Genomic DNA, 22,900 nt, shown 5'->3' with positions numbered 1-22,900 from the left:
TGCAGAAACAATAGTTTAACAAGGTAGTTTGTTAAGCAAAGCATAAATATTCTGTGAAAATAGTGCTCATATATCGCATGATTTTTAATGACTAACAGATGTTCTGAAAATTCAGAGTGCTAGGAGACATTTCTCAGAATTCCAAATTTCRGTCCTAAAAAGAGACAAATCATTTCCTTTGCCATTTTTTTTTATTGGTTCACCTTATGTGTTAAGAGCTAACAGTCTGAAAGAGCAAAGTATGATATAAATATTATATAGCTGAAAGCCAAAGGACTGAAGAGTCTGAAGACACTGCCATAACATATTCCAGTGGCTGATATGATTTATACACCAGGAGAGAGAGAGGCTGGGAAGCATCCAGCCTGGCAGATCTGCATAGCTGGGGTCACTCYCCTACTACAATGAAGCACAAAGTTTAGACATTTTCAGACCCCACAAATCCAGACCTTGTGTGATGCCACATCTTCRGCAAAACAGAAGATGCCAGAAATCTCTCCCTGGCCCCAAATTCAATGTAAAGGCAGTTTTCCAACGCAATGACTGACAGTGGCCTGGAAGAGAACCTATTTATCAGATAGCACCAGTGAGCACGATCCTCCAGAACATTTTGAAGTTATTTTGCACATTACTGCCARTGTAAAGTCTCAGAACTCACTGATTTTAATGTCAAAACCCCTACTAATGTCACTAAAACAATTATTTCAAATGTTTTGCAATAGGAATAATAAAGCACTTTTTTCATGTAAAGATATCAAGAGAGTGCACTGATCAACAGTCAAAATTAAGAATTCAGTAATTATGCTGTTATTTTATTGAAATATTTCAAATTTTAAAATGAATTCTAATCCTTTCCGTGACAAAAGTTAACACACAGCAACCCTGGCACTTCACAAATTACTATGAATACATTTTTCTCATTGCATGAGAGATATACAGACCTCCAGCATGAAATATTTTTTTCTCATAATTGCAGATATTATCTAGAGACATTTTATGCAAAATAGTATTTTCCATATTATATTAAAAAAGTAAATATTGATACCCCATGTTATCAGTAAGTTTAATTTATCATTTTTGTAGCTGACCAACTTACCGATTGTACTTATTATTCTTTGTGCAGTCTGTTAACTTCAGCGTTATTTTCCACCAGGGAATATACTCATTCAGATCTATCATTTTTCTGCTGATCTCTCTGAAAATTTTCACCAAGTAGGTCATTTMTCAACCTCAGTCCATCCAGTAAACTCTAACCTTTACTAAGGATTGTGGAATAATTTTTGCAACTGTCAACAACTTTTGAATGAAAGAAAAAAACAGAGTAAAAGCAAAAACACTCAACACAATTATGCTGCTGTATTCTCATTTAGGAAATGATRTTCTGGGCTCTAAATTTTTTCATTCTTCCTGTAAGTGAAGAGAATGAAGAGAATAAAATTGTAACTATATTAATTTTTAATTTGTGACTATATTCATTCTTCTTTTAGAATACCATGTGTGTGAGGGGGCGGGTGAAGCTCTGGTTTAATCAACACAGCTAAAATTCCATGCCTTATTGCTAACAATGATATATAAATCATTTAGATGTGTTGATTACCAGAATAGCTGACATCAAATCCATAGAAACTCCTATTCATAGCAGTTTGTAGACGCATCYATACATTACTCTAGTATGGTAACACCAGATTTCAAATAGTGAAATGTGCATGATTATGCTGTTGAGATGATGAAGCTCTGGATTTTTCCACTGCAGTGGTGACCATTAGCTGTTTCTTTATATCTAAAGCACAAAATTGAGTAAAACAGGTGTGTAAGGGCCAGACCTAGAGAAATTGCCATTTACTTTTGTGCTGCTCTCAATGACTCAGTAGCACTTCTGAGTTTGCTCTCCAGGAGAAATCACTCTATTTATATTATGTGGCAAAATACATCACTAGGAATCTAATAGTTTGCAGAATACTGGTACCAAAAATGACATCAGACATCACTTGCATTGTATCTTCACAGGTGTTTTGAGGTAGCTACAGAGAGGACGGTAAGAAAGCTTTCATGGTAAAAAGACATAGTAAACTGTTTTATCTTTACYTCTAAGTTCATTATAATAAATACCATCCCTATTTTCCTCCGTTATCTTTTCTTCTTAAGCTAACGCTAAAGGAAACAGGCCATCCAACTGGGTATAAAACTGGTCATTCACAGTAGAGATGATTTTTCTCTCATCCTCATGAGGGCCATCAGAAACAATGAATTTTGCTTTCTACACTAGAAAACACGTGTTGTCCACAACATTAATTTYGTTCAAAAGTCAAAGTGATGGTTCCCAATTTTGCAGATGACCTGCTTTATTGTACTTATGTAACACTGCATTTGGTTTGGTCAAGTAAAGAGTATAGGACAAAATTTCAGTCAGAATGCCTCAAATTAGTTCCAGAGATTTCAGTGAACTCCACCGGCTACTTCATCTGAACACCCTCTCTTACACAAGTACGAGGATCAGCACTGGTTTGTGTGGCTACCATATCTTAAACTTCCACAATAAGACCACATTTTATACATATTTATTTGCTAAGATATTGTACCTTAATATTTCAGAAATCACCATTAAAAAAAGGGGCCCATCTTCTGTATAGAAAAAGGGTGGATTGATAAGTACGAGGAAATCAGAGTTTGTGAAGAGGATGAGTTAAGGTATCTTATTTACCTAATACTAGGAGCAACATCTGGAAAACAGGTAAGAAGCTGCAGCAAAAGCTTCCTCTAACCTGTCCTTCTATTATTCTAATATATACTCCGTGTGTACAATAAACTTAGTTTATTAAATTTGAATAATTGCTATAAGATTTATGATCTCACAGAACTCAGATTTTGAAATTTGGATGAACTTCATGAGAGTAGATATTAATTTATAAATTTATGCATTATATTTTGTGTTCTAAACTAGTTTCCTCTGTGCAGCACATTAGCTTCTTCTAATGAACATATATTGAAGGAAAATATCTGGAGATATTTGACAGGAATCCTGTTATTTCTTTACCATGATTATTATTTGGGAAGCCCATGAAAAGCAAATAAATAGAAACAGATGTCATTCCCTATAGCATGTCTTGTTTTGGCAGGAATACAAAACATAGCTCTCTGAATAAACCAATGCCACAGTTCAACAATGTGTTGTGTTTGTTTTTATTTTTCAAAACTTTTTCCTAATCATACTTGTTTCTTTATGTTTTGCCGTAGAGAACTGGCCAGAAAAAAAATGAAAAGAATAAGAAATCATAATGCTAAAATAAAAGCTAAGTAATGGAAAAATTAGATTTGCATCTACAAATGTATCCTGTGACTTATCCCCTAAAAATAAATAACAATAAATATCCAACTCCCTTATGACCTTATTCAGTGCTTTTCATGATGGGGAGAGTGAGATCTTCTGATTCAGTAGTAGTCCGTTGCCTATACAATAAATATTAGGCTGTGAAAAAGATGATTGTGAAGATCATTAGGAGAATCATCATTAGGTGATTGTGAAGATCATTAGGACTAATTTTTAATTAATTTCATAGGTAGTTCCTGAGGATTTTTTTCCCTCACCTTGCCTTTTATCCCTTTGGCTTCCAGTTACATTATACATGTTGTTGATGTTTAAACAGAACGAGATGTTTCACCCTTCAGTTTTGGATATGCAGGAAAAGGGCCACTTGTGTTCCATAGAAGTGGATTCTGAAGAATAAAAAAGACCTCTGCTATCCATGGCATTTTAAAAAGTGTTTCTCTGAGCAGTGCTTTTTGATTTTTGGCTTTGTTTTATTTTTCTCCTGTGAGTCATGTTTGCATTTGCTCCAGAGGAATTTCAAGAACAAATGCTCTTCACAGAAACAATTGTGTACGAGTGAGAGAATGAATTGTGTTTTTTGCTAACTTGTGTAAAAGTATTACTGTTTATTGATTTTTAAAAATCTCAGATTTTTAATGGAAAACTGCCAGTGCTCTCTAGTGTTAAGTCTGTCCAACACTTGTTCTTGTTATGATTAAGTTTCCATTTGCTTTCCCTGATTTTAATCATTTGGCAGACGTTTCACAAAGTGGATGTCTGCCATTAGCTGAAGTTTTTGGAATTTCTCAGGCAAAATGTTCTGTGTTTCTGAGGGCAAGTCAAGAGAAAAAATGCCCTATGTATGCCATAATAATAAAATGAGAGTAGTTTTTTCTTTTATAAGATGAAATTCTCATTTTGCATCAGTCACTTGCAAAATTTTACTGCCAAAGAGAAAACTATTTCTTGGATTACTGATACTAGTCCCATAAAATTCTGCCTAAATCTGTCTAAAGCAAAGCCTTTGAAAAATGGCAAAAAAGTGTCACCTGGTAATTATGTCCACACTTCCTTTGGTCGTGAGCAGACACATGAGGCCCCCTCTCTAATTCAAAGTCTCCTTATTTTTTATTTGACTAGGGATGAAAAAAGGAGGCTGTAGGCTCTAAAAAGATATATCTTTCAATGCAAAGCTAAGCAGCCAGAACTGAGGAAGGGTTCCCCCCCCAAGGAAGGAGCTCTCTGGCCTCTTACTTGGTGTCTTTGGAGAAGGAGAAGAAGGATCCAGGTCAGATGATGGAGAGATGGCTGCAAATCTGCATTCCCTCCACTCCCTTTTCAGCCAGGTCTGGCATGACAGTAGATCTTGGTCACACATGCAGCCCTCCTCAGAGTACAGGCTGCCCTAGCTCTGGGAATGAATCAGTACTGAGAAGAGTGAGAGACTGATATCCTAGGATGAGTGATGTTCATTTGCTGTGAAAACCAAGGTACCTGAGACATTCATAGGGAGAGAAAAAAAAAAGAGTCCTCATATTTCCCTAAAGGAGTAGATTTTATCCTTCCATCTACTACATACTTTCTTTGTGATTCTGGCTAAGTCATTTAAACTGAACTTTTTGCAAGGGGTCACCAAATGCATGTTCCTTATTTTCTGGGTACTTGACTAGAGACTTGAAATCTGACGACCATGAGAGCTGAGCACTTACAGCTGCAGCTGATGTCAATAGCATCTGTGCTCTGAGCCCCTTACAGCTATGCAGGACTAAGTACATGAAAAACAGAATCACTGATGTCTCAAGCTGGCCAGCAAGAACGAGTATGTTTTGCCCAGTTTCTTTTAATTGGTGTGGCTGCCTCTACCCAGTCCTGTGAAGGTATCCATGCTGAGACAACGCTTGCTGACTGTCTCACCACAGAAATGCTCTTAGAGGAATTGCACTGAAAGATCAAGGGGTAAGACTTTTAAGTGTATTCTGAGGTTTTAAGTCCTCATTAGGATGCCCAAATACAGACTATCTGACCTCAGGACAGGCTTTACTTGGCTTGTCCAGCAGTTCCCCATGCTGATCTTTATTGTATCTGGCTGCCCATGGCCTCCCACCATGCTCAGTCACGCTCAGCCTGTCTCTTCAACAGTGCAGAAGATGAGGGGATTACTTAGTCCAGTTTGTACACTGCAAATCTGCAGAGCTGTTATCAGCTATGGTAATGCTGTGGCAAGTGTTTGGGCTGGGACTGAGTGTATATCTGAAGCTGGGATAATACTGGGTTTGGAAGGAAGTGTGTATGGCTTGAGAAGAGATGTTGATAGGAGCCCATTAGATACACATACATAGACCTAGCTGGATTGGGTAAGTGGATTATTACAATTAGGACTAAAGGCAACACAGGCTGAGCAAGCAAACTTCGGGCAAAAATAGGATGATTAGGAATTTATTTGCAATTAATCTATCCCCTTTCCCAGTTAAACCAGAGAACTGCTTAAATCTTTAAGAGTGTATATAATTCTGGATAAAGGAGGCTAGAGACAGGCTTCCACTTATAGATAAGGTTATAACCAGCAAATGAGAAGAAAGTAGAATAATGTCACCACATAATTGCTGCTATATTAATGTGAATATACTGATCACGTCAAAGATAAGTCCTAGCTGAAGCAAAAAACTTTTGAGTCTCAATAAAAACTAGTTTGTTCAAAAATGTCCTGAAAGTTTCTCTCTGGCCAAACCTAAAGTCAGCTGAGCCAGTTGCAGTACTAAATGTCAGAGAGGAACTCATACTCACCCTGATAGGTGAGTACGGATAGACCTCAGGATAGACTTTTAACTTCCTTCTCTTAATATGTACACAACTGGAAATATTTGTTTCCAAAATAATGGCAGTTTATACATTTCCCAGTTACCAAATAGTGATCCCAAACCTATCAACAGTTGTCTTTCTAGCCCAGCCATCCCTGCAATTTTCCAAATGACAAATAGGCAAACAGRAAAAAAAAAAAACAGAAAAAGAAATAGAAAAACAATATCTGAATAATTACACATTCTAAACTCAGGCTTATGTTTAGTGTCTAGGATCGGGTTTCCATGAGCTGACAAGTAGCAGTCAGACTTGGTCCAACTGAGCCAGTACTAGTTTGAGGACAGATGCTTGCAGGAAGCCACCTAGATACCTTCACATCTGGATGGAGGAAGAAGGGGTAGAGGAAGCATCATAACAACAGGTTAAAAGCACGCTTCAGAATACTTGAGTTAGGTGACAAAAGAGCCTGCTTATGCAATGTCCATGAGAACAAAGACTGTTGAGAGCAGGTCACGTAAGTTTCAACTCACCCCACCACAGAGACAAYCTTCACACCAGGGAGGGATGACGCCCTGTGGCTGGCCCTTGTCTCCCTCCCCCGAAGGCTCTTGGAGAGCTTCACCACCCTGTTCCCACCAACAGCTATCCATCCATTTTTTTTCTATGGAGTAGGACATCCTAAAATTTCTAGATATTTACATATTTCAACAGGTAGCAAGGTAACGAAGTCTGTCCCATTTATCTGATCATAACGTCACTTTAAGAAGCATCAAAAGGAGAAAAATAGAGCTTTATGTTAATAAATCTTAATTTAAAGTAAACATACTTAAACTCTTTTAGTTAAGATAGTTTAATACTTAACTACTTAACTATTTACACTCTTCAGTTAGCACATTCTTTTTAGCCTCTCTCCTTATTCTTTCAAGCAGAACTAGATGAGTACCAAAATAAATATTGTCCCAGTCTTACAATAAMGTATTTGTTTTCTTCTTTCTTCCTTTTGGAACATACCTAATCCTCCTCAGTCCACAAAGCCTGAYGAAATGCTAAGTGAAATCAACAAAAGACACTTATTTTACCACTCTGGGGAAACAAGATTTTGGCTTGTGCCCAGGTTTTGAATAAATTCTTTACAGGAAACCAAACTGTCTTAAAACACATTGCAAAGGTTGTCTGCATTTGCAGGTGTTCACTCRGCCTACTAAAAATGTGTATTAATCACACAATAGATTCAAACATTTCTGAAGGTTAGTGCTTCATCAAAAGTTATATACAAAGTTGACCCTATCTTCTCAAGTTTCACTTTAAAGCTACCCAACCAAAGAATGACTAAGCCAGATCAGATGGTTTCTAATCAGTTCTGCAACACAACAAAACAGTGGAGGAGTTCTGAAAAGCTCCATACCCTAAAATCTGCCTGAGTTCAGAATTACTCAGATAGTTAGCACACTTGCTAAAATTAAAATCTGGTTGTAAATAACATAACCCAGGGATAAWTCACTGCTACTCCTCCATGTAGGATAAACAGTGCACAGTTAGATCCAGCTGGATGAATCAAGACAAACAATAAATTCAACCATTTGAGGGGTGGAGGCATTTCATTTGCTCTTGCAGCCTATTATTTATTTGGCTGAGATTTCATGTGCCAAAACTTATCAGTGTGAAAAGTAGAAAAAGAACTATAATAGGAATGAAATTTAATAAAATGTGTGGATTGTGTCACCTTTGTAAATKGGCATTGGTCCTGAAGCCACTTCCGTCTGAGCTGATAAACACATCTCCTAGAAACAAATCTACAAGAAGAAAAACTTCAGCATTCAGTAAGAAAGCTATAAAAGAGAAAGCACTCTCTACTGCCGTGCCTAATATTTAGGCAAGTAAGTGAAAATTTGGCTTAATTATATGTGCAAAGGATACGACACACTGGAAGCTGGTAAAGCTAATATGGTAAATTTAATCACCAACAGAATTTTATGTGCATATATGCAGCTTATTTCCACACTTCTCTTGCACTCTACTTTCTTTAAAAATATTTTGCTGCTGAGAGTTTTGAGAGCAATTTCTTAAGCTTCTACTTAAAACAAATAAGCAAAAAGAAAATTTCTTTTTTCCTCCTGGAAAGACTTGTCTTTAATCCTCTATATTTACACTAAATTTGTATTTGTATGAATATTAGGAATCTCCATAATGAGTTATAGAATTCTTCGTGTGGAAGAAGCCATTATATAACAAAAGTCAAGAGAATGCCTCAGCAAACAATGATCAGTCTTTTTATTTCATTATGTAGTTTAGATACAATTACACTTCACAGAATAAGAATCTTTAAAAGGCAAYAAGTCAATGCTAGGAAATCGCACAGCAAGAATATGCAATTACATCTGTGCTCAGAAGTGGGAAACTAATAATTTCTTATTATCATTATTCATATTATATGAAGAATGTGGATCCATTTTAATGAGCATACACTTTAGTGCATTTTATTAAAGAAGAATTAATAGATAGTAACATATCTGTGTCTATTTACTAGTTGTCAAAAAGCTAATCCTATCACAAAGTTATCCCTGCATTTGCTTCCTGTAAACATATGAGTGATTCTGTTCTACTGGCTGTAAAGCACTAAAAAAAGCAATTTTATAAACTTGCAACCTTGAATAAAACATTTTTTCTAATCACTTGATAAATCACTATAATGGGATTTTGGGATTACTCAAAATTCAAATTCATACTCAATGAAAAAACTCAAACCTAAGAAAAAGTCAGTACATGCTTGAATAAATATACTCTAATAAATAAAAGTGCCCATAAAAGCCAGGAAACGTGAACAACTTTAAGTTTCCTGTTAGCAAAAGAGGCTTATTTTTGAATTAATAATAATTAAACCTTGCACTCTGTCCAGTTTTAGACTTGTCATCAATGTACCTTAGAAAGAGATCTTCCTGAATCATACAATGTAAGATATAATCAATCAACAGGTAAGTTACTTTTATATACCATTTTCATTAGTGGTTTGACATAATGCTTAATACAAAATACATTCCTGCTGAAAACACAAATAYACAGTGGTTAGACTCACCTTAAATGACTTCCTTAAGCTTTCAGCAAGAAATTATTATGTCCACATAAACCATTAAACAACCAGTAGGACTCCCAAGAGCTAGTGGTTTCGCTTGTATCCCATGTGCAGGAGACTGTCACAATCTCATTTATTGATGGGGAAGTGGCAGCAAGAAGTTAGGTGGCTGCAACACCAGATTAGCATAATTCTTAGTTATACAGTTAGTCTTTACCATGTAAGTAGTTCTGCTGAACGACATTGACATGGTTGCACACTCAGAGCAAGCAACTGCTTAAAGAGCTTGCTGAAATAGGGTCATGAGGCTGAAACTCTGATTTTAAGAAGGATTCAAATTGCATGCTGTTTCTATAATAGTGCACGTAACTACATTATTTTGTTTTATTTGCTTTTGATATGTTCCCATATTAAACAAAAATTTGTACAAGTCTCTATGACCCTTTTCTGATAGGGTTTTTATGTACACACAGTGATAAATATTTATGCTGCAAGTAAAAAAAATGCAACATCCAAGTTCTGATTATTCTCYGGACCTGGGCAAAGAAACATACGTCAGTGTAGCACTTGTAAATAGAGAACCTCAACTACATGGAGATTTGTCTGGAAGCAGCAGCCCAAAAGACGAAGTCTTCAGTCCCTGTGAAATGCAGGAAATACCAGTTTGGATGGATGTAACCATACCCCCAAGTGACTCCATCCACAGAAGAAGTTGCACTGAATCTTCATTTTTGTTGAAGCTTCCCAAAGAGGAGAACACTGGGAACTACCATGCACCTTTCCAGTTTGACCGGCATGCTCTGGCCAGAATTTCCGCCTCTCCCACTTTAAGGAGMCTAAGGATGGCATCTGCCTCACAAGCACTGTCACTTCAGGATGGAGGTCTCATGAGCTCTGGCACAGCTCAGCTAGGGAATCAAAAGGAACACACCAGCTCACTCCACCATATTTGCAAAAGTCCACCACGCACCATGATGCACTAAATCTTCCTCATTGTCATTGCCTTCTTGTGTCCATGAAAAATTGCCGTCTCCCAAAGAAAAGACTGAAACAACCATAGCAGATTGGGAGTCTGCTGTTCTGGACAAAGGGATTGTTAATCCCATAAGAAGAATATATGATTTTTATAAGTTCTTAGTGCATGTACTTGTGGTAAGTTGATACATACCACAGAATTGTGCACTGAGTTGTATTAAGCTCTTACAGACATTTTTCAGAAAGTAAGATTCCGACTAAAAGGGAGTTTGATTTGGCCATGTTTTTTTGTTAGGATGTTCAAATATTTACATAAAGGAAGCAAAATGAAATTTGTTTCCTCCCCTGTCAAGAAGGAAGTAGCAGCTATTAACAACACCTCTCTCACTGGTAATTCAATGTTCAYTTTATTGCCCAGGTACACTTTAAGACCTCAGGTGGAGCACACAGATGAGTCAGGTAAGTTAAAACACTAGAACTGGTGAGCAAGCCTTAGGTAACCTAAGACAGAAATAGCTTCACACCAAACAATGCTTATATGACCATGTCATACAATATCTCATTAAGTCAGTAGATCTCATTAGCTGAGCTGTATCTCTTGTTCTTCCCAACATTTACTCTTTTGTCAGATAAAGGATTTATTATAACCAGCAAGTTGCCAACAGGTGTATACTTCAAGTAGGTTTGAGCCAGTCACAAACAAAACACTCCACATCTCAAAATTTATCTATCAGCCTTATCAGAATCCATCTGCCAGCCAACAACCTGCCAGGTGACCAACCATTCGTGCACTTAAGGGAAAAAAATGTGAAGCTTTCAAAGCTTCACATCAAGCATTGGCAAGTGACTAAATAATTACAGCAAGGTTTCTGCCTAGAAAGAAAGCAGTAATAATTATACTTCACTGACCAAGAGTAACACACATAAGAGATGGCATCCAAAATATCTGCATATAGGTACCCATACATATACATATATACATATATATATATATGCATACATACACACACACATATATATACACACACATATGCATGGATACACACATATCTGATGTCTTCACTCCCAACTTCCTCCCTTCCTGCGAACAATAGGTACTTAATTASTGACACTTGAGAATTTGACACATTGTTACACCTCAGTAATGCCCGTTACCTTGCAAGAGTAGGTTCACACCATTAATTAGTACTGGTGCAAATTATTAGCAAGACCCACAAAGGTTTTGACATGCACTATTAATTTCTGTATTTGAGGGCAAGCAACCTTATGCATCTGTGCCTTCAACACATCTGTGGATACTGAGTGTGTAGGTCACTTAACTTGATGGATCGACATTGTGGGTAATACCTACCATTCATACCAGCAATACTTAGAAAGAGCCATTTGTCTCCAATCAGCAGGGCTGCTAGGCAATATCATATTGAAAATACAGAATTATTTGGATTATCAGGCACTACGCCTGAAAGTAGATAGAAAGGRAAATTCCAGAAAGGGGAAAAAAAAACATCAAAAGGCAATTATAAAGAAAGTGTTTGAAATGTATTGCTAATACGCTGTCTTTTCTTGAAATCAGTTTTCTTGAAATTGCATATCAGCTATGATCRTGGTATTTAACTGCTCCTTTAGATGTCAATACTATAATAGAGATTTAGAAACTTTCACTCTTTTTTTGCCTAATCTTAGAAGGAATTCCGAATTTCCYGCATTTAAATTCTCTGAGTTGTTATCATTTGAGACAAGACAGACCTGTAAGCCCTTCTACCTCAACAAGAAGTAGAAGTTAGTTAGGTATGTGCTGTTGATCATGGGGGATTTCTRTCTGCTGAAATTACTGGCTGTGCTTAATACATTATTTGGTAGCCCTCTGATGGGTATTTTTTTCAAGCTAGCTTCCTCACATGTTGATGAGGAGCACTTCAGAAGTCTTCTCTGCCACAGGAAGGGGAAAATGGTTAAATGTGCTGTGGTTGTGTCACACAGACCAGCCCATCGCAGGCACAGATCTGTCGTGGTGAGCCTGCCCGGACTCGAGGTGTTCCCAGGAGATCTCTTCATCTCAGATGGTGCCCTGGACCACCTTCCCCCTGCAGCCCTGCTGCCAAACACAGGTCAGACACAGGCTGGGCTCTGCCCATCAGCCACCACTAAGGTCCATGTACCTGGGGACTGGGGAGGGAAGATCAGCACAGTGACAATGTGGGGGACCACAGACCACCTCCATCCTCCACAGGGCGGGAGCAACCAGCCAGGATCTCCACCCAGGAATTGCAAGTTCATGCCATCCTTCCAATAGAGCTCTTATCACGAAGCTCATAGAYCCAACCCATGGCTAGAGGCTGCCCACAAGACCTCCCAAGCTCCAAATATAGACCTGCAAGCAGTTTCCACAAATATCTATAGTGGAGTATAGCATAATGTGCAGTGTGATTGCTATTGACCAGGTAATGATGGAGACAAGAGATACAAGTTCTCCTCCCATTCACTTACTGCAAAAAAAAAAAATGTATCAAGGGCACAACAAGCCATTTTAGCAAAGTGAGCAAGCTAGCCCTTCCCAAAAGGATGGTGCATGCCCCAAAATCTCAGAGAGGAAAATGTTGACTGTGACTCCCAGCCTCACATAGATCTGATGGTAGGTAGCATAAATTGAGGGGGAAAAAAGCATTTTGTTCCAAATTTCTTACAAAGAGGACCTAGTCCCTTCTGCCCCATGAACACCTGCATCCAGATTCCCAGCTGTCCCCACACATTGATAGGAATGTTGAATTACACTCTGCACCATGGTGCCAGACACTCTTACAGGCCTGAGGCTTAGATTATATTTRATTGCTCATTCAAAGAGCTTTCCTGCTATGATCCCATGAATTTTACTTTCCACAAGGATATTCTTACTCCTGAAGTGACACTGCATAAATGCTTGCACTACTATAGCAATGCAAATTCAAAAAATGTACTGTAAGTGCCTGCATAGATCCAAGACATCACTAAGGAATACATATGGCCTAATTCTTCCTCCAAAATACTGACTATCTCTAAAAACTCTGGCCTGAGGTATGATGCTTTTTCCCATGCTAAGAACTGGCAATCACATGCAGATCACCTGCAGCAAGTGGGAGAGTTTAGTATTAGCCAAAATCTCCATTACAGATAGATATCGCATTTTCTGGGAAAATCTCATTCCAATAGCCTTAATGGATTTTAAGCATGAGGCACAAACATCCTAAACAGAMCTGCTGAGCCTGAGCTCAGTAGGGGATAGTATGTCAAGCTTCACTTCAGGGGGAAATAAAAAGGAAAAACAGAAGAAAAAAAAAATCTATTTTCTACTATCTGTTTCTTTACTGATAACATATTTGTTTTACCCATTAGAGTCCAAAAAGCCAAGGTGGCCATTTGTCAAAAGAGGAGTTGTGAGTATTACACATTTTTTTTTTCTTATTCTTCATTTCACTTTTTCTTCTTTTCCCTTGCCTTAACTTTGCAAACTAAATGAGTAAGCAGAGTTTCCTCACCTTGCTGCCCATGGGGAACAACACGAGAACCCAACCTTGCAGCCTCCACCCCACCTGGTGCTGAGCGTCCGCCGGGTCATCAATTTGTAACAAAGGTTGGATGAGTTGCACAGAGCTGCTCCTCATGTGATGCACGTGGAGAGCACCAGGGAATGCTCCTCACTCATGTCCTTGCTTTGATTGCTGCAGCACAAAATTTAGCTTATGAACATGCGTTTGCTGCTGCATTGGTTAAAYATGCATATATGTGTGTACACACACACACACATTATTACAATTTCAAGCCATTTCACAGAACTGCAAATTCTGTTTAAGCAGAGAGTATCAAATATTATATTCAAATACATATTCCAGAACTGGCTTGAGTTCACTGCCTACTATTCAGTCAGAATGAATCAATGAAGTGCAACCATATGGATCCAAAAAGCAGACAAAAGACAGTCAAAAATCTTATAATTCTTAGACCATAGCACTAAATTTGGGGTTGCAAATTTTCATTATATTTTGCTCATGGCATTGCTGGTCTGGAAAACAAAMAAACAAAAATAAAAACCCCAAACCAATTGGTTTTCTTTCAGGATCCCTCATGTGCACAGAGTCTGCCTGCTCTTTAAACTTTATCCAAGCTTATTCTTATTTTCTCCAAGCTTATTTATATGTAGCTTATTTATATGTAGCTTATTATATATGTAGCTTATTTTACAGAGACTATTCTACAGCAGACCAGCGCAGTTTTATGAACATTTGAATTTTTTGCTCAAATAAAAAAAAAAAAAAAAAAAAGAAAAGAAAAATTCTGAGATCTGCATACCTAAAGATATAGCTTATAAATTTTGTAGTCCCATAGTTCTGAAAGAGAACACATTATTTTTTGTATTCTCAGGGTAGTCCACTGTCGCTTACTATGGAAGTGATTAGCCTTGCTGAAGATTGCTGTGCTGTAAAATAACACCTTCCTTACACACCCACATATCTAAGCTACCTACTCACCTCATCCATAGCCACAAATAAGCCAGACACCGCTGTATTATCCACCATTATATCAATTTTCATCAATCAAATGCAATGACCTCCAAATATAAGGACATCAGAGTGGCAGGGGTTCAGTCCAGGGGTAATGAACTGAAGAAAACTTCTTAATGTCTTTAAAATGATGCATAAATTAAGAATTTTTTCTTTTCTCTTTTCTTTTGTGTCATTAAACAGGGCAAGGACAAGGAGAAACAAGTATCTAATCTGGAAAACTGTCTTTCAGCTGTTAAGATCATAGACTGCAGCACATATGAATTTTGCCTTTTTAAGGAATCAAAAGGCTCAGTACCAGAGAAACTGTCTCTTAAACTCTTAAAAATGGGGATAAAACTTTGTATGCTTTTTAAATTACCATTTTTCAACACATTAATTTGCATATGAAATCTATCTGCAAAATTAATGCGTAAGCCTAGGGTACAAAATTTGGTGTTTGCATTGGAGCGTGGCAGGAGCCTGGTTGCAAGCTTAACCAGAGCCCTTGCAGTTCTAGAGGCTTTGCCAGGCTCACAGACCCCAGCTTGTCTTACATGCAAGCATCTCTGATCTTTACCAGATGCCCTGGGACCTGTTAGACAATTTCTCTAGAGATAGATACCCCGGGGTATTCTCACAGACAAGAGTAAATGACAAAAGACTAAATGACAAGATTCATCATTCAGGTGCCACTCTTATTCTCCAAGCCATCTGTTAGTCACAGCCTGATCCCGCAGGCAACTAATTGYTCATTTTTCTAGCAAGGGAGGTGCACAAAGACAATGCTCTGCTGCACAAGTGCTCAGAGCCTCTGCTCAGGCACAGCTCCTGAAATTATAACAAAAACAAACAAACAAACAAACACACACATCCTTTTCAATTAAGAGAGAAAGACAAGTATTTGAGGATATGTGACCCCAGCAGCAAGTTCAAAGAAAACCCAACCTATTAATTCACTATGAGTCTATGGACTCATCTAATGGATTAATAATAGTAATAGTAATAGCAATAATAATAACAACCATCATCATCATCATCATAAAGCACCTTTAATTCACATTCCACTCATCTTGCATGAGGGATGCGGACCTGTGTATCTTGTATCCTGTGGCCAGCCCTAATCAACAGGCTGTTAAATACCCAGAGACCCTTCTCTTCTCAAACAGGCAGGTCAGTACCTACACTAGATCTGCTGGACATTGTAGTCTCCATCCACTGCAGGATGGAACACAGCATAGCCAGGTACCTTTGAAGACCTGGTCCTTTGGAACCTTGATTTGACCTTTGGAAACCAGGAATCTCTCATCCTCAGCAACAGCATGACAGATTAAATTCTGGGCATTTTGGGTTTTTTTTCATACAACATCCTACAAGCATAGACTATTATTCTGTGTCACTGACAATTGCAGTGTTTTCATATAACGAGTATTTAGCAGGAAAAAGCCTGGCATTTTACCTTTTTAAARGAATCATTAAGCTTTCCGTAAGAAGAAAAAGCACTAACACTGCTAGGCAGGCTCTTGACAGGGGCAAACAACTTGTAAGATTTTTGCATCAGCAACTTCAAATTTTGTGTTTTAGTCAGTTATTCTTCTTTTCTTTGATAGAGTAAATCTTGGCACGAGTTCACAAAGGCTCAAGAGCCTGAGCAGAAAGATGCTGATAGACGATTAGAAGTGAAGAAAGAGGAAGCCATGTGGGAATTGTTCACAAGTGAATGCACTTACTTCCTGGATCATTTGCTGGTTCTCAAGATGGCAACATCAGATTTCCTTTCTCAAAACAAGATAAAATTATTTGTCTGTCTGTCAGCAGGGCAAATAGAGCTGTCTGCAACTCTTCATTTACCATCTACATGGGAATGACTTGCTACTTCTTGCACCTGATCATCCTATTTCCATAAATCCCTTTGCATGCTTTTTTGTTTTTTTAATCTTCTTGTTGTCATCTCTTCCTSTTGATATCATTTTCAGCGCTTTGCAAACACATCCGATTGCAGAACCCTACACTAATTTCAGCTGATATTCTACTACCAGTTCACTGACTCTCAACTTAAGCTATTCTCCAGTTGACTGTACTGGATATTTCTCTACTTTTAGCCTGTAACTTAACCTTGGCCTAATTTCTTACTGATAGGATGAAAGAGGTGTGGTTAGATTGTCCTCTCTAGAGCATTGAAAATTCCAGAACCTATAACTTTAATATTACARGAAAATAAACAAACAAGCAAACAACTTTTGTCCCCTCAAACTGTCTGTATCTATGTAAATTTTAAGAGTTTTGAAAGATAGACAAGATTATTACACAGTTGCACCATTTGTATTGTCACACACCAAAAGTTAGTGTAGCTGTTTAAAAAGATGGAACAGTCTCTGTTTTKTTCTCCTTTATCCTGCATAGAGAGTTTCCTTTTCCTCATTACACAGAGAAAAAACAGATAAAATTATTGAAATTCTTTCAGTGTCGCTGAAAGCAGCAGAAAGTAGTTAGGCAGAACAGAAAGTACTGCAAAGTGAAGGGAAAGGAAGAGCTGGGATAAATTCCCTCTTGGTAGGGCAAAACCCAAAGCAACAGGAGAACAAAGAGCAAGAAGCTCCACTTGGGATGGAAATGTCCTTCCTTCTGCAGTGAATGATCTAAATTGATAAAAGACAGGTGAAGCCCTGGGACACAGGATGATGACAAAAGACACRTAAGTCCCCTTGGCAAGTGTGACATACCTTAGCAAATATACCTTACCCASCCCTGCATGACCCATGAGGAATGCACTATCCCATCATCAGCTTCACAAATCCTCCTCCTGAAGAAAATCCTCAGCAAGCTCGGGCATTTGCTTTTACACATACGTGCTACTCTAAGCGTTTCATGTTATAGAAATATTCCACAGATTTTAGCAAATCTCCACAGAGAACTTTAAGACCTCTGCAAATCCCTTTTAAGCTCTCAGATCAACTCTTCTTGGCAGCTGAGGAATTTTGCAAAGCTTAGTACACACTCTCACCAGCTCTCCAGTTTTAGCACCTGAATGACAGGACTTTCTTTTCAAACTAATACCTTTCCACCAAAAAAAAAAAAATCTAGTCTGTAATCTACATTTTTCAAGCCTTTTTCAGATTTCAGTCAAATWTAGCACATTCCCAAGACCACAGTCAGGGCTTACATAGTATAATATCTTAAGTATTCAATAAAAATACATGCAGTGCATGCTCAATATGGCCTAATGGAGCAAGCCAAAGAAAAACCTACATAAGCCCTCCACTACCATTAATGATTTGCAGCTCCAACAGATTTTCTCTTGCCACACTAACTCCAAACAACATATATATGGCAGTAGATGCATGGGTTAGTGAAGACAGCATTTACAAAAGACTAAGAAACCCATAGGTCCTGCAGTGGTGTTGCAAGATCAGTGGCCCCTGTTCAGATAGAGACAGCACTGCCTCTGTGGTGGTGGCACAGAGATACCAGGATCTTCACTCAGATCTTCCCAATATTTAGCACTCAGGCAATGCAGGGAACCTTTATCAAAACATCATCTTCATACCACAAATCAGGTGACCACTGCAGAAAAATTATGAGGGAAAAAGCTACTTCTTAGGAAAATCCCTGGATATATTAAATCAGGAGAAATTATAATAATGTGGATTTGATTCATTTTTAAAGATATTTATGAACAAGCTAAAATACCTGCAGAGTAATGAATTTCTCTTGGATGTGGATTTGTGGAGACTTTTCGCAAACTTAGAGGAGTTAAACAAGGTGAGAAAGAAATACAAGTCTTATTAAGATCAAAAAGCCAACAGCACAACACAAGGAGACAAGAAACAAGAAACTGTCAGTGAAGTTTCCACCCAAATTCTCAAATGAATGGCACCAAGACTGCTACCTGTTACACCAGTGGGAAAAAAGGGAAATTAGCACCCTCTCCAGCCAGCCAGAAGGAGGTGTGGAGGACGGTTTCAGATACAGACCCAGGGCTGTATATTCATATGCTACTTCTCCTCCAGCTACATCTTCCTCTTATGAGGAGGGAGAAGATTAGTTTTGGCTGTCTTTGCTCCTTGAGGCCAGTTTCTGAGAAAGCATTTTAAGCTATGAAAAGTTTAAAACAACMCATACACTCAAAATAGCCTTTATACAGCTTTAGAAGCATGTTTATAAGGACTTGGAGGAGAATTCAAACCTACCTTGTAGCCCTCGGATGRACTGGACTACCATGTGCTCACTGTAGGCCCCCTTGCAATCAGCTGCAAACATTTTTATATTCACTTCTTAAGGGGAATATGTGGCTTATAAGGGCAGCTTTGCCATCTTACAACACTTAGGGAAACTTTCCTCCCCTCCCATAGCATGAATCAAAGTCATATTTTGAAAGATGACCTCTTTGCCAATGTCTGTGGAGACTTCTGTGATTGTCACAGCTGTATCACCTATAATCATTTCCCAGTATATACCGCCCATTCACTATAATTTTCTGTGCTGATTTGTGTTAAATACAGCTGCTACCCTAAAATAAGTTAAAACTGAACAACTGTAATCTTGTTTCAAAGCTTCTGTCATATGGCATTTCCATGATGCAACTGGCATTTTCATAGATTTACCTTAGCCTCTGACTAATTAAAGCACTTTGGCTGTAATTCTGAAGCTAATTCTGGCAAGGTCAGAGATAGCAGCACTGGAACYGCATTAGGTCTGTAGCCTTTGGAGAGACCAGGGGTGGGAAATGATGTTGTTTCAAGCTTAGCTTTAGAAAATTAGTCATGTTAACTTCTTTTTCTCCCCACTTAASCAGATGAGTCTCAGTTTTGTAAGCAGTTTTTTTGAAATTGTGAAGGAGCATGTCAACAACTCAGAATCGTCTGTGGATTTCATCTTCATACTCAGAAAGGTAAAACAATCAAAATTATTCCTGTTTAACCTTGGGTGGTCATTGCACCAGATCATATACGACAACATGCAGGTGCCTTGCAGCAATCGAGTCTCTCAAGGCCCTGCCATCTGTTGCAGGCAGYTTGGTCTCAGCCTCTGACATGGGGAGGAGGTATGTGTGCAGCAGCATCCCTTGTCAGGAGGATATTTTTATTTCTATTCCTTGAAATGTTTGAAGTGGTCATGGAAAGGTGCTTTTATATAGACCAGAACGTGCCATTTCCTTCCTGGGAAATCTTAGCTTAGACCTCAGAGAAACTCAGTCACCTACAYGACCGAACTTCTCCTTTCATGGTAGAGGGTTCCCTCAGGTCAGACCCCATCCAGATCGCTGACGTCCCCTGCCTCCTCCCATGCTTCTTCATAGTCGCATTTTGACCCTCCACCCTGTCTTATTCGTACCAAAACTCCATACCAGTTTTCCTGCTTTTTCCTTGTTTCCCTTATAATGAGAGAGTGATAGCAATGTCGCAGGACTCTCTCACGTGCATAGTAACTCCTGCAGAGCTTTCCAATCACTGAAGAGTCTGAAGGATTAATACAGATGGGAAATCAACAAGTTTGTCACCAGGATAGCTACACCTGAAATTCTCCTAGACACCATTAGGAAAATTCTGGGGGAGAAAAATAAAATACAAAAATGGAAAATGGAGTTACGATTCTTAAATGGGAAAGCAGGCTAGATCTTGGCTTCACACTCACATTAGCTTCAACTTCAGGCTTTCATTTAACTAATGCTTGCATGAGACAGACAAAATCCCAGACAAAACAGAGTTTTATCTTTGATTTCAGTTAACAGATTTTAGAGCATTATGACTGACCTGAATGTGAAGTGAAACTACATAACGTTGTGTAAAGCTGTTGTATAGATCACTGCTTTTTAATTTCAAATTTTACATCAATTCCACATCCTTTATTTCTAATGTAAACAAAAAAAATCCTGTGGATTATAATAACACATTTTTATTGATTTTACTACTTTTTATTTTGTCCATTCTTCTCCTTCCCCTGCTCCCCCATTATTCTAGGTTTTTATTCTAAAAACTAACATAAAATGCATATTATAGAAACAAAACTGTTTCCTCCCACTTTGTGATGATATTTTTAGTTCCTTGCTAAGCTTCCAAAYCTTTTTTTCTTTTCCAGTATTTCCAAGGTGACCTCCGTCAGACACATCAAATTTATTGCCTTAATTACTCCTCTGCTGTCTTCTACTTGGAGAAAYAGAGACAGAGAGAAGATTTCGGAACCTACCTGAAAGTAAAGTGATGGTTTTGTACATGTTGTTGGTGTGTCTTCAGCCTTTCTGCCTTCTGACAAGATTTTAAATCAAACTTGGGAAGCTCAGTGGTAGCAAAACTGTACAGATTACACAGATTTTTGAACTGCAGAGGATTCCATAGATAGATAGTAGTTTTTGCTCTCCTGCACATGTGGAAGTCCACACTTGTAATTTAAAACAGGAAAAAGTTGAAACACACTGCTCCTCTCTCTCTGACAAAGATGTCAGACACATCTAGCAAAAACCCTACCAGTGAAAACCTTGAAACATTAGATGGTTCCAAAACATGACAAGATTTTCTTTGTGGAAATAAAATGATGGATAAATAAAGGCACTCCTTGATCCACTAGTATGGCCACAGCGTCTGAAATGGGAAGTAGCAATGCAGGGCATGTCTCTGAAGGAGCAACACAGTTCCTTCAGCTGCAGACCCCACTCTCACTCTCACCACCGAAGTTCATCCTTACTTAGTCCCTTTGTCATTGCAGTCAATAGATGATACAGAAAGCCATTTATTTCTTCCTGCCAGGGCACAAATTGAGGCCTAAAACAAATTTTCTTTGTTTTCAGTAGTGGTGTGAGCAGAACAAACTGTGCAAAAGACTCCACCTGCCTGAGCTGCTGGTTGCTCCTCTACATTGACTGCCTCACTGTCCTCTCCTCCTTAACAACATCTGGAAGATGTGTACAAATGAAAGAGAAAAAGGCTTTATCTGGTCAGTTCAAGAAAAGGTGGAAAAATGCATATGTAAGTAGCTAAGGGTAGAARTCAAGTATGGAATTAACAATTAGCAAATTACGGGGCTTTTTTGTCCAGGTATTTTGAGTGTAAATGGGTCTGTTCCCCTGMAGATATACAATAAGGATGTGCTGGCCTTTCTACGGTCCTTCTGAGACCTTCCTCATTTTGTGGGAATTGACTAGTTTTGACAGCCCTGTGCTGTCAAAGCCTCTCTGAGCGTGGTCACAGGACTCTCAAATCAATCCGTCAATCACTTGTATTTACACACAATCATCTGCGGTGACATGCAAGCAATTAAGGGCAGATCATAGACTGGAACAAATCAATAAAAATCTCAAATAAAGAAGACTTTGAGCTGGTTTTATGTCTAGGGAGATTTGTTGCGACTAACCTTTAATAGGATAAAATTCCCCTTACAAGAGGTTTATTATGCCAATGACCTTTCATTAAATGACAGGGTCCTGCCACATAAAAAGATAGCAAAGAGCTACCTTAGCTACAGAAAGCTCTTTATAGATATTTTGGAAAAAGAAGGGGCTAGTGAAGACACAGATTTTTTTTTCCCTGGATTTTATTTTAAGTAACTAATTTATTAATTCAGTCATTTTCAGGAAGTTATAGCTGCAGCTGCAAGTGTCCTATGATCATATAGCTCATCAGAAGATGAGAGAAGACTTAAGGAGCATCAAGTGATCACAACCATAGCCTTTCCCAGAGAGGCAGACTGTGGCYTGTCCTTCACCACAAAGCACAGCAATATCTCTCAGCAGCACAGCCCAAAGCTTAGGGTCTCTCTCCCAGTTTCTGAAGCTTAGGTCCGGTCCTTTTCTGGATGTCAGTCTCCCCARTGACCTCCTTCGAGCATGTTCTCAATCCCATGTGCCAAGCACAGCTATCTCTGTGAGCTAGATGCTAGCTGCTCTCTCTACTGGTAAAAAATCTTGACTTTGTATGAAATAACTAAATATGCACTATGCTGTAAAAAGCATGTTCTACTGCTAATGTGACTTCCCATGGGTGGATGTCTGCTCCAGGTAGTTTAGGGTATGGCCCAAGAAGACCTTGTGATAAGAAGGTTCTTCCAGAGCTTGCATACCTCCTGGGTTAGGTAACTGAATCCTTAGACTTTGGAGATAGTAGGTGTAGGCGAATGAGTTCTCTTTAATCACAAAGACCAGACAATAAATCAGTGACATAAGGAATAGTGACAATTCCAGCATTTTCCTCCTGGCATAAATATGCATGTCTGTTAAAAAAAAAAAAAAAAAAAAAAAAAAAA

This window comes from Nothoprocta perdicaria, unplaced genomic scaffold (genome assembly GCF_003342845.1).
Source record: "Nothoprocta perdicaria isolate Ctin4 unplaced genomic scaffold, notPer1 scaffold_160, whole genome shotgun sequence".
Classification (NCBI taxonomy): Eukaryota; Metazoa; Chordata; class Aves; order Tinamiformes; family Tinamidae; genus Nothoprocta; species Nothoprocta perdicaria.
The sequence above is the reverse complement of the archived record's forward strand: the minus strand, read 5'-3'. Positions refer to the sequence as shown.